The following is a 13,080-nucleotide window of genomic DNA, read 5'->3' as shown; positions in this document are numbered from 1 at the left end:
TTTGTGATTTTATTTCCCACATTTGCACATATCATAAACTAATTTATAATTTCATTAGCTACCACATTCATCTCTAGATTATCTGCTTTTACAAGCAGGTACATTTTTATATACTTCAATGATCCAGCACACTGCCTTGCATCTGATAGAAACACATTAAATTACTTTGTCAATTCAATCAACAATTTAATGTGAATTATTTGGCTGTACTTATCGCTCATTTTCTGAAATACCTGTAATTTTAAAAAAATTGTTTTTAAAGTATTTCTATAAAACACCACTTTTCTCCATTGCAAAAGTCAAGACTTTCTTGTGAGGTAAAGTCTATAATTGATTTTGTTGAACATTTTTAGACACACCAACTCATAGCATCCCGCACGCTACATTCCAAATGCTTCTGCATCCATTTCAACATTTGTGACATGAACCATACTATCGTCTCCAAGAAACCTTTCTTCTCTATGAAATCTTCTTTCATTTCGAGTGAGAGGGTTGGAATAATATTTATAAAGTTTGTCATATTATGGAGTGTTTTAACGCTTACTGATTATGTTATATATTAACTATTTTCTTGCAGTGAAGTCATAAGTCCCTGTACAGAGGAGGTGAAATGCCACATTCTTCCAGGAGGCCCATCTGTATCCAGGTAAATTCCCAGCAAAAATGGCACTGAATAATTACTTACCAGCTGACATATTAGTACTGTCTACCTTGTTCATCCTACCTTCCTCCAAATGAATGAAATATTTTTATATTTGAAAATATGTACAACTCCTAGATATCACCTTGACTTCCTATTGTTTGGTCTAGCCTAGGTTAGAGAAGCAGTTTCAGCTCACTTAATAATTCCTGCCCACTGGCTTTGCTGCCCACAGAGCTGTGTTGAGTAGGGTTGTAAAGCTACACCAAGGCTCAGCAGGAAAATCATCACACTCAATTAGAAGTATCTGACAAGAAGAGGCATGCCTATGGAGACTTGCATGATCCGGCTTGGGTCATTCACAACACATAAAGGAGATGGTTGGTGGCATTCTATAGGTAGAGTCCACCATGTAACATCCGATCCATTCCAACTTATTCATTTCTATTGTCCAAAATCCGAGTCAAATACATAAAAAGTCCCTTGGGGTTTAGATGAGCCCTAAATTTCATCTTAGGCACATGAAAAATCAATATTTTTTGGGGGGGGGGACAGAGTCTCACTCTATTGACCAGGCTAGAGTGCAGTGGCACGATCTAGGCTCACTGCAACCTCCGCCTCCCTGGTTCAAGCGATTCTCCTGTTTCAGCCTTCCAAGTAGCTGGGATTACAGGTGCCTGCCACCATGCCCGGCTAATTTTTGTATTTTTAGTAGAGATGGGGTTTCACCATGTTGGCCAGGTTGGTCTAGAACTCCTGACCTCAAGTGATCCACCCACCTCGGCCTCTCAAAGTGCTGGGATGAGCTACCATGTCTGGCCTCAAAAACATGATTTTATCTGGTCCTTTTCAAGATGTGACTACTTAACACATTTTAAAAGACAAGAAAAAGCATTTCTCAAGTCCAAAGTTTAAAAGGCTTTTAAAAAGGAAACATACATAACTTTCCCAAGCTGACTTTTCGTCTTCAGAGTAATTTTTGCTTTTTTGTCTTTTCTGTCATGAGCTAGATACATCAAGAAACCTTGGAGTGGTTAGAGGGGCAACAGAATGGAACAATTCTATCCTACTGGAATTCCTGTTTCAAAATTATAACAAGGTCAATGTGATGGAACATCCTAGCTCAGATTCAGTTAGGGCAATGACCAAGAAGATGCTTCACTGAACCACAGAGAAAGCGGCAGAATTAGACATTTACTTTACCTCCCACTGCAAATTGTTAAATACTTTCAAAATTTAACTGGGCATTAAATGCATGTATAATTAACTTTAAAATATTCCTTGTTTCAAAATATTCCCATAACCAGCCAAATGGGAAGCACATGTGTTGTTTTAATCACAACTGTTCTATTGGAGGCTGAAGGCATTGAAACTTAAAAAATCTCGGCAAGTTTATTTAATATAACATAATAATATTAAAAATAATCCTTTGTATTTTCATCTGAACATGTCAACGAATTTTGGAAACATCAATTCCGTAATCTTCATCAATGCATTCAATTTAGATGAAGATAAATCCACTCCAAAGCGAACTCTTTTCCACATTGTATGTTTTCCTTCATGACAGAAAAGAGGCTGCCTTTTGCCCCTCAATTTCAAATATTGACAGCCTAGACCTTTCACTTCTTATTGGAAAAGTAAGCCATAGGTCTTAAAGAAAGAAGTTTGTGACTTTCAGATACAGGAGATTCACTAGAGAAATAGAAAATGACAGCAAGCTGTTTCCTGTGTTTTGTTCCTTAAGAAAACACTGAATCTGATGCTGTGATAAGAGATACTGACAACACAAATGAGCTCAAACCCCAGCAGGCTTCCTCTCTGGGGTAACAGTCCTGCTGGGAGGCGCGTGCTTTTCTGCAATGAGCCGTGTGCACTTGCAGAGCCCCAGCCCTGGCCTCCTTCTCATGGTTGCCTTCTCACTTGTGTGTGCATAGCAGATTTCCCAGGGAAATCTACAGTTTATACAAAATCAGTGAATTAAATCCAGCAGCTGGTGGCCCTCGTGGGTCAGTCTGCTGAGAGCCATACCCAAACCGACCAGGACTCACTCTCCGCAGTGTGCTCTCGCTTGGTCTTCCCCAAATCAGAGGCTGGTCCAGATGAACCGTACCACCTGAAATGTTGTAACATTAAAGAAAACAAATTGAGATAACTCAGGTTGAATCACCATTATCCAATGAATAGCTTACTGAAAGTTATATACGACGCACATTTGCATAGATACATTCACCTACCAACAAAGTTAAAAGAATCAGAGACAATTAGCATTGTTATTTGCATTTTTCTAAAAAGCTCTCTTCTAGGCCAGGCATGGTGGCTCACGCCTGTAATCCCAGCACTTTGGGAGGCCAAGGCAGGTGGATCACCTGAGGTCAGGAGTTAGAGACCAGCCTGGCCAACATGGTGAAACCCCATCTCTACTGAAAATACAAAAATTAGCCAGGCGTGGTGGCACGTGCCTGTAGTCCTAGCTACTTGGGAGGGTGAGGCATGAGAATTGCTTGAACCCGGGAGGCAGAGGTTGCAGTGAGCCGAGATCGTGCCACTGCACTTCAGCCTGGGTGACAGAGGAAGATTCTGTCCCAAAAAATAAATAAATAAATAAAAGCTCTCTTCTAAATCCTTGGTCAGTAGCAGTCTACAAGATAACTTGGCTTGGATTTAGATTCATTTTTTTTTAATTGTTGTTTCATCTAATTTCTCAGCATTTGTTGCTTTTCTGCTCCCTACCATCCCAGGTAACCCCATAATTGCTTGCTTCCCATCCCAGGATAATTTAATAACAGGCAGCTTTATATCAGCCAGTCCCTTCTCTGCATTGTGCTCTGGAAGGTTATTGCAGAGAGTTTTCAACCCACCTAAACTTTTAAAAAAATACTCAGACATCTTACTCAATCACTTGCCAATAGCTCATGACTAATTTCTTTCTAATAGCAATACTGAGATCTGTTCAGTGGCTGGGAGAGTAAAGGGCACAGTTTTTCTCCACTGCCATCTGCAAAGTGTCTTCTCTACCGGCAAGGTATTGCAGTACTCTAGACTTTGAAGGATGGGAACAACTGTCAGGGTTACCTGAAATAATCTCCCCAACTTCTTAGAAAAACTTTTACATCCACAATAGCACTTACAAAATCCTCTTGAACCATCAATCAAACTTAAATAGATATATCTTCTGCTTCCTTGATCCATTTCATATTACTAGGGTGGAATACATTGTCACATGATTTCTCTTCCTACGCATTGCTTTCCATTGAAACAGTGGCTTTGCAAAACAAATTTAGGTTTGCACATCAATCTATTTCAAAGTTAATGTTTAAGATGTGCTTTTTACTTTTTACACAAAAATGTTGACCACTTTGTGTATTTGATGTGACATTGATTTTTGCATTAATGCTTTATCAGAATTGTTCAGTGCCTACTGTATTGCCAACTCCAACTTTCTTTGTTAAACGGAAGAAATTAAACAATTAAATTGTTGTTCTGTTTTCATAGTGGAATTAAAAATGTATATCTGTTTACTTTTCTTTTTTTTGCATTTCTAAAGTTTTATTTTACCAACAGAACTTTTGCAATAATAAAAGAACTCAAAAATTATTTTTCAATAAAATAACACATCTGATATGGGCAGTTTATATACTCCAGGCCAGAATTGGAGGAGAGTCTTCTGGGGAATCTTAGAAAGGAGAATAAAATCTAAGACTAACGAAGTTGGGGATCTTCAAAGAAAGAACCTAGTCGCAGCATCCTGCAGTCCTCTGCTTACCTGGGCAGGAAAGATATTGTGCCCTGCAAAAAAAGCAAGATGCTATCAAATGGAACGGTAGGAGAATTTGAGAGTAGATTAGCGATAAGAACATACAAATCTAAACCAAGAACAAAAGCAAACAGTTACTAGTTCAAGTGGGTTTTTTAAAGAGTGTAGAAAAGGATGAGAAAATCATACATATGACCTGGCTCAGGTGTTAACAATGTTTACGCGGTCCTAATACAGTACATTCGAATACCCAGGGTGGGCCAAGGGTGGGCCAACCAAAATCACTTACTCTTACTTTATGTTGGGATGAGGAATTAAGAGGGATGGAGGGGAAAGAGGTTACAAAGAGAGTTAAATTCTCAGCTCTCATTTTGGGAAGTCAGTAGTTAACACATAAAACCAAAAAAGTCAAGAAGTACTGAAAAAATTGTGTTAAAAATTAAGAAGTAGCAAAATAAACCTGTTAATTAGAGGCATGGTAATAAATAACTAGAAAAAAAATTAGCTAAGAGTTAAAAGGGGGTTGTTCCCAGCAAAAGAAAAGCAGGTAGGGCAGTCAGGAGCTGATGCTTTTTGTAACAAGCCTTATAGAATTATTTACTTCTTAAAAGTGTGTACATAGGTGAGTTTAAGTAAAATAAAACCAAACTAGGACCTATTACATATATAATAGTATAACTCAAGAATTGTTAAAACTATAAATGACAAATTTAGTGTATTCTGTTCATGACAGGAATATTGCTACAAGCATTAGATTCAACTACCAATTCATATGACTCCGGCTTATATGGCTATACCTTAGACTCTGAAGGGATCAGGTTTCAACATCCCCTCCCCCGTTAAGGACACTGAACAGGGAAAAAGACAGGGATTTGCTGACACACTATTTCAACAGCATCAACATAAACAGTGTCACATTGTTGAGCTCTCCCTAAAAAAAGATATGCAATTATTTGTCCATCTGACTAAATTCCCCAGCTACAAATGAGATGAATGGTAGCATAACAGAAACAGCTCTGAACTTGGAATGCAATCCTGCGATGATTAATCCCAGTCAACCCAAATCACTCCATCTATAATAGAACCTCTCTAGAACTCTAGCCCCTGTACTCTGTTTATCTTTTTCAGCACTTGTTATTTATTTTACATATTTTTTCTTTATTTGTCATTGATATCTCCTCATTAGAACTTCATGAAGATAAGTACTTGTTTTGTTTTGTTCTAATTTTTTAATTTCAACTTTTATTCTAGTTATAGGGGGTATATATGCAGGTTTGTTACATGGGTATATTGCACCCAGGTAGTGAGCACAGTGCCCAAAAGGTGGTTTTTCAAGCCATGACTTGCTCCTTCCCTCTCCCCTCTAGTAGTCTCTGGTGTCTATTTTTCCTATGTTTATGTCCATGTGTGCTCAGTGTTTAGCTCCCACTTATAAGTGAGAACATGTGGTATTTGGTTGTCTGTTCCTATGTTAATTTACTTAGGATTGTGGCCTGCAGCTGCACCGTGTTGCTACAAAGGACATGACTTCATTCTTTTTTTATGGCTGTGTAGTTTTCTACGGTGTATATGTACCATATTTTCTTTACCCTGTTCACCAGGGATGAGCACCTAGGTTGATTTTATGTCTTTGCTATTGCGAATAGTGCGGCAATAAATATACAAGTGTATGTGTCTGTTTGGTATATTTATCTATTTTCCAATGGGGATATACCCAGTAATGGGATGGCTGGGTCGTATGGTAGTTCTGTTTTAAGTTCTTTGAGAAATCTCCAAATGGATTTCTTTGACAGTAGTTGAACTAATTTACATTCCCACCAACAGTACATAAGCATTCCCTTTTCTCTGTAGCCTTGCCAGCATCTGTTATTTTTTGACCTTTTAATAATAGCCATTCTGACTGATACGAGATGGTATCTCTTTGTGGTTTTAATTTGCATTTCTCTGATCATCAGTGATAGTGAGGATTTTTTTATATGTTTCTTGGCCACTTGTATGTCTTCTTTTGAGAAATGCCTTTTCATTTCCTTTGCTTAATTGGGTTGTTTTTTGCTTGTTGATTTGTTGAAGTTCCTTATAGATTCCAGATACTAGACCTTTGTTAGCTGCATAGTTTGTAGGATGTCTGTTTACTCTGTTGATAGTTTCTTTTGCTGTGCAGAAGCTCTTTTGTTTAATTAGCTCCCACTTGTCAATTTTTGTTTTTGTTGCAATTGCTTTTGGGGACTAAGCCAAAAATTCCTTGCCAAGGCCAATGTCAAGAAAGGTATTTCCTAGGTTTTCTCTTAGGATTTTCATAGTGTGAGGTCTTACATTTAAATCTTCACTCCATCTTTTTGTATTGGTAAAAGGCAAGGGACTAGTTTCATTCTTCTGCATATGGCTAGCCAGTTGTCCCATCACCATTTATTGAATATAAAGCCCTTTCCCCATTGCTTATTTTTGTTGGCCTTGTTGAAGATCAGATGGCTGTAGGTGTGTGGCTTTATTTCTGAGTTTTTTATTCTGTTCCCTTAGTCTATGTGTCTGTTTTTGTACCAGTATCATGCTGTTTTTGTTACTGTAGCCTTATAGTATAGTTTTAAGTCAGGTAGTATAATGTCTCTGGCTTTGTTCTTTTTACTTAGGATTTCTCTGACTATTCAACTCTTTTGGTTGCATATGAATTTTAGAATGTTTTTTTCTAATTCTGTGGAGAACAACATTGATCATTTGATAGGAATAGTGTTGAATCTGTAAATTGCTTTGAGTAGTACGGTCATTTAACAACATTGATTCTTCCAATTCATGAGCATGAAATGTTTTTCCATTTATTTGCATCATCTCTGATTTCTTTCAGCAGTGTTTTGTAGTTCTCCCTGCAGAGATGTTTCACCTCCTTGGTTAGCTATATTCCTAGATATTTCATTTTCTTTGTGGCTATTGTAAATAGGATTGGATTCTTGATTTGACACTCAGCCTGGCTGTTATTGGTGTATAGAAATGCTACTGATTTTTATGTATTGATTTTGTATCCCGAAACCTTGCTAAAATCATTTATCAGTTCTAGTACCCTTTGGCAGAGCCTGTAGGGTTTTCTAAGAAGACAATCATGTCATGAATAAAGGGAGATAGTTTGATTTCTTCTCTTCTTATTTGGAGGCCTCTTATTTCTCTCTCTTGCCAAATTGCTCTGGCTAGCACTTCCTGCTCTGTTTTATTCCAAGCTGCCTCTCTGCTGCATCGAGCACAGAGTAGAGGCTCAGCAAACATTTGTTGAATGCATGAATTCATTTGCCCCACTTGTAATCACCATGGCAACACCATCTTAGTTCCAGCTGCTATAACAAATTACCATAGACTTGGGGGGTTAAACAACATTTATTTTTCACAGTCCTTGAGGCTGGGAAGTCCAAGATCAAGGTGCTGTCAGATCCCACATCTGATAAGAGCCTGCTTCCTGGTTTACAGGTGACTGGCTGTCTTCTCACTGTGTTCTCATGGGAAAGAGAACAGAGGAAGCAAGTTCTCATGTCTCTTCTTATACGGGCATGAATTCCATTCATGAGGTCTCCACTCTCATGACCTAAACCTACTAAGACCCCATCTCCTAATACCATTAATTTTAGGGTTAGGATTTCAACATATGAATTTTGGGGGTACATAGGCATTCAGTCCATAACATGTACTCACTGTGATTTTGTCGAGGGAATGGCTTTCCCATGGACTATCAGAGATGAGGCTGTTATTTCTAAGGGGATCTGCTACAGTTTCCATAATAATGGGGGAACATAACACACAGAATAACTTAAAATGACTGCACAGTCCCAGCACCACCACTCTCCTTCCCCTGTCTGCATAGCTCCTCAACTACCTCCAAGCCACTCCATGGTGTACGTCCCTTCCTTGGCTCCCAAATTCCAATGAGAAAAGGCTCAAAACACTTCCTAGACAGACAACCCACATATAAACCTTCCAAGGACAAGCAATAATTAAAATACTCATGGCAGTATAAATTTAGATTTTGAAAACAAGCAGTTCTCCAAAGGAAACAAAACCTGCAGGGACAGTCTTTAACAATAGTAGAGCAGGATGGTGTAGTCCTGTAGTCCTCTGGGGCCATAACTTCAGACTTCTCCATTCTAGACCAGAATCTCCTCTACATATAACTATGGAATGATTTTTCAGGACAAGAGGAATATATCCCTCAAAGATACACACACACACACACACACACACACACACTCTCTCTCTCTCTCTCTGTCTTTCTCTTTCTCTTTCTCTCTCTCTCTCTATTGGTTCTGTTTCTCTGGAGAACCCTGATTAACAGACTTCTCTTAGAAACCAAAAACATTTCTTATAATTTTTAATGAACAGTTTGTCAGTCTCTCCTAACAATAACTTCTAGTTCTAGACCAAACCAATGTCACCTTGTTACATTAATATAAACAGCTGCCAACTAAATCTGATATTCCAATAATCATTCATGTTTTGGAGCCACAGACTGCAAAGAAACAGGCTTATTTATAAAGGGGCCTAAGGATAAGGAAAGAGACTCGGGAAAGAAAAATAACCAGAGGGATTTTTGTAAATGGTTTAAGCCATCCACTTCAAACTAGGTAGCAAGATTAGTTGCCTTTTCTGGAGAGAAGACTCTCATACTGATCATGTAACAAAAAACTATGATGTACTGAAAGAAGTCATGCCAAACAAATAACATTATGGAACATATTGATAAATGTGTGTCTCCTAGCAATTTCACATTGTAAAATGAGATTGAAATACACAAGAAATGGGATTAATAGCCCCGCTTGAGACGTGGCATCTTGAAAAATGGCTGATGACCATGTCAAGTGTGACTGCAATTCTCAAGAAGCTGCTTGCCATAGAAAACCCTTGTGATTTGTTATGAACTATGGCTTGCGAATGGAACTGGGCCCTTTTATTGTCATTTGCATTTCATTACCAGATATTATAGATTGGAAGAACTGTTTAGGAATCTCACGTGGGAGATGTTCTAGGACTTTGCATGTTAACTGCAAAACATTTATGAGCCCATTCTTCCTTGATGATACCTAGGTAATAAACTAAAATGACTACTTGTACCAGAGTGATACAAATTATTTATCCTTGACTTCAAGCTCCTTAAGAGGCTCTACTTTTTTTTTTGTGGTCTGGAAAAATAAAGATGATGCCTCTGTCACAGAAGTATAGTGTATCTAAGCCACCCAGTGCTATGCCCAGCACTTGATATGCATTCAACAAATGGTACCTATTATCATTACGAGTATCTATCTGGGAGCTCTGCCAGTGATGATGCTTAAAAGACTATGCATCTTGCCTAATGTTAGAGCCATCGTTTGCGCCTGTCCTTGACATTAGAGTGACACTTAATTCTGCAAATGGCGAGTTCTTCTGTGCTAGTCACAAATCTTTGTTTGCTTATCTTCCTTCATCCTGGCATCTCTTCCCAGCCTCAGGTCTTCCTGTTCCCCTCTATTCCAACAAAGCTGGGCTTTGCACTAACTACCCAACATGCTTTCTCACTGCTGTTTCCACCTGTCTCGCTGTCGTAGATGCCCAGCCAAGTGCCCTACACCCTATATAATTCCCTGTCAAGAGCCTGCCCTCTTCACGCTCCATAGAAAATGCTCCTTCATGAAGCCACCTCCTTTTCCAGTGTGCTCCTTTCTTCTATTAAATCCCTGCAAGCATCTCTTATGAGGCTATGCTTTTTCACTAAAGGATATTACTGTCGTACATCATAAGTTCTTTGAAGATGGGTTTTGTCCCATAATCTTGGATTCTTCACTATTGTTTTACCTTTTTTTTTTTGTATACAAAGTGATCAAATACTAGTTAACTTGAAAGGCAACTTCTAAAGTAAAATAATATTTTAATATATTCTGTAGTGATGATGATATTGATTATATCATCTACCTTGGACTTGAGTTCATAGCATCTGGTGCACAGTTTGTGGTTATTAATGTTAAATAAGAATCACGACTGTCTCTAAGCATGGATCTCACTCATTGGGGCTGGTAACTGTACTTGGAATATTTTATTTATGATCCTCCAGTGTGTATATTTTCTTTCTTTAACAAAATAAAGGGATTTCTTTAAGTTATGCTTTTAAAGTTCAACTTTCTATCACTGCTATCTGTGAACTCCAAGTATGTTAAATCATATTTGGTTCCCAGTTTTCCTACATTTATTACCTGTCCTCTCCCACTGTCGTAAGGTAAAAATCAATTGATTATATCATTGGAAAAATTCACCATGGGTGACAAGAGAAAAGGAAAAAGAATTTAGACAGTACAATTTTCCTGGTTGACTCAGCTTCAGGTAGGGAATCCACTGCAATTATACTCAATAACTTAGAAAATTTGACGGCTTGAAGTCCTCATACTTTTCTTCAGTCTGTGAGTCACTTAACTCAAAAAATGTCTCTGAGTTTGACATCTAACAAAACCATGGAAACAATACTAACAGTGCTTCCTCCAGCCTCCCCGTAGAGAAGTATGGTGTTTTCAGAAGGAGTATGCATAAACAAAGCCACCTGGTTTATAGGACTATCCCCATAGAGTGATTCCCTTTCCATCCTCATTCAACTCTTCTCAGTACTTCTGAATTCTTCAAGGAAGATGTCTCCACTTGGGAATAGTACCATTTTTAATAAACTCTCTGACATGTGCTAAGGTTCAATTGAAAAAAAAAAAGAGAGAGAGAGAAGGCTTCAGGTACAGAAGCTTCAGTAAGTCAACAGTACACAGGAAGAATTTAAGATTGTTTTATTTTCATTGAACTTATCTTTATAATTACAGTATGTATATAATGAATTGGGTTTTCTATTTAAATTTCTTCTAACAAACATTTGTTTAAATCTAAGCAGTGAATCAATTAAAAGAAAACATTGGGTACATAGAGAAAAGAGGTGTAAGACAAAAATCGTGGCTCTGACTCTCTATGGCCATCAATATGACCAGAGTCTGGAGGAGACTGTCCCAGAGGCTGTGCCACATTTTATCTGGAGAAAGCTTAGAGAAGAAGAGGAAAGGTTTAGCATGGATTCAGAAAATATTGAATATGCTCTAAAAACAAATAATTATTCAATCTTCTCTACATGGGCTTCTTATTTTCTAAAGCTTTTATAATTTTCTTCTTCATTATAACTTACACTTATTTCAAGTCTCAGTTAAATCTAGACTCACAGCAAAGAAATTTAAAAATACTGTCCAACTCACCCTAAATTCCCTCATGTCAGTTGCATCATTTTGTATATATTTCCTTTTTTCTACACTAGATTATAAACCCCCTGGGAGTAGAGGCCATGTATTCTACTTAGAAAATGTCTGAGAGTAATGCCTGCATTTGTAGATGCTGTTTAATTTCAGCAGTTGCTGTACGTGTATTTTTAGCAATTCAAGTTAAATAAGATCCAAGTGATAGAAGTCCATTCAACTTTACCTTTTACAACAGGTAGTGAAAGACCTTGAGAACTGAGTTTAGTTGAAAAGGTACTCACGAGTCTCATCTTGAACTCATGTCATGACATTTAGAAGCTAGAAGGGGCTTCAGAAATACACTCGTCAAACTCAATTCAAGAAAACTGAAATCTAGGTACATTAAGGTCACAGATGTAAGCATTCATCGTTCTTAGAATGAGTCTAAACTTCAGAACTGGAATGGAAAGTAATTCCCAGTTCATGCTGCTGCTTCATTGTAAGATTAGTTATTCAATAAATATTTATTGCACACTTGCTGCATAGATGCCAGGCGTTCAAAGTGATTATGTGAACTCTGCCTATAAGCTGCTTAAACTCCAGAAGCTAATATATGTGATTATTAGGTAACACTGTGAATAGAATGCTCAAAAGACCTTTAGAGTTGTTTCAATAATAGAAAGTCATATAAAATGTCAGAGTGAGTCAAGCCTTCTAATATGAATCCCTTATCTTGAGAAAAGCTGGTATGATTCACATAGACGCTGCCTAAAAACTTTTTCTTGTGAAAGGTCTGCCAATAGCCCAAGCACTAAGCCAATTCAGAGTGTTTACCTTTCTGAAATTTCAAGCAGGCAAAATAGCGCTTTTTGTATGGTATACTTATTTCAAGAGGTAGAAAAATCACCAACTCCCTGCCTCTGAAGGTCTGTACTTAACTGTGTATTTAATGCTGACAGGAACCATCTAAACATTAACATCATTCTGAAAAACAAATTGGAATTCAATTCTGTTATTTTCATGACTGTTCATCACCATTCCTCATTCCTCAAAAACTTGTCAGACATTGTTTTGGATCTCTCTTCCCAAATATTCTCTGATCTATACTTTCTGGAACTAATATTCATGATGATAATGTCACTACTGGTATCTAGGTGATTTATATGTGATGTATAAACCATGGCTTACTATTTTTAAATCTAGTTAGTTGTATATCTGAATGATCGACTAATAGATATGTGTGTGTGTCTATGTATATAAAATAAAAAATCTTAACCAAACAGAAGTTGTGCAAAGCTTTTTAAACAATTAACCTGATGTTGTGGAAAAACCAATGAGTCTAAGAGAGAAAATAAAGTTGTAAAATTATTTGGAGATATTCCTCTATTTCTAGTTGAAACAAATTTCCAACTAAGAGTAACTGAGATTATTTTTATATGGGCAAAGTAAAATGGAGAATTAAGATAATAGTCTGAATACATTAG

Source organism: Gorilla gorilla, chromosome 3 (assembly GCF_029281585.2).
Source record: "Gorilla gorilla gorilla isolate KB3781 chromosome 3, NHGRI_mGorGor1-v2.1_pri, whole genome shotgun sequence".
In the NCBI taxonomy this organism is placed as follows: Eukaryota; Metazoa; Chordata; class Mammalia; order Primates; family Hominidae; genus Gorilla; species Gorilla gorilla.
This window is presented reverse-complemented; position numbering follows the sequence as displayed.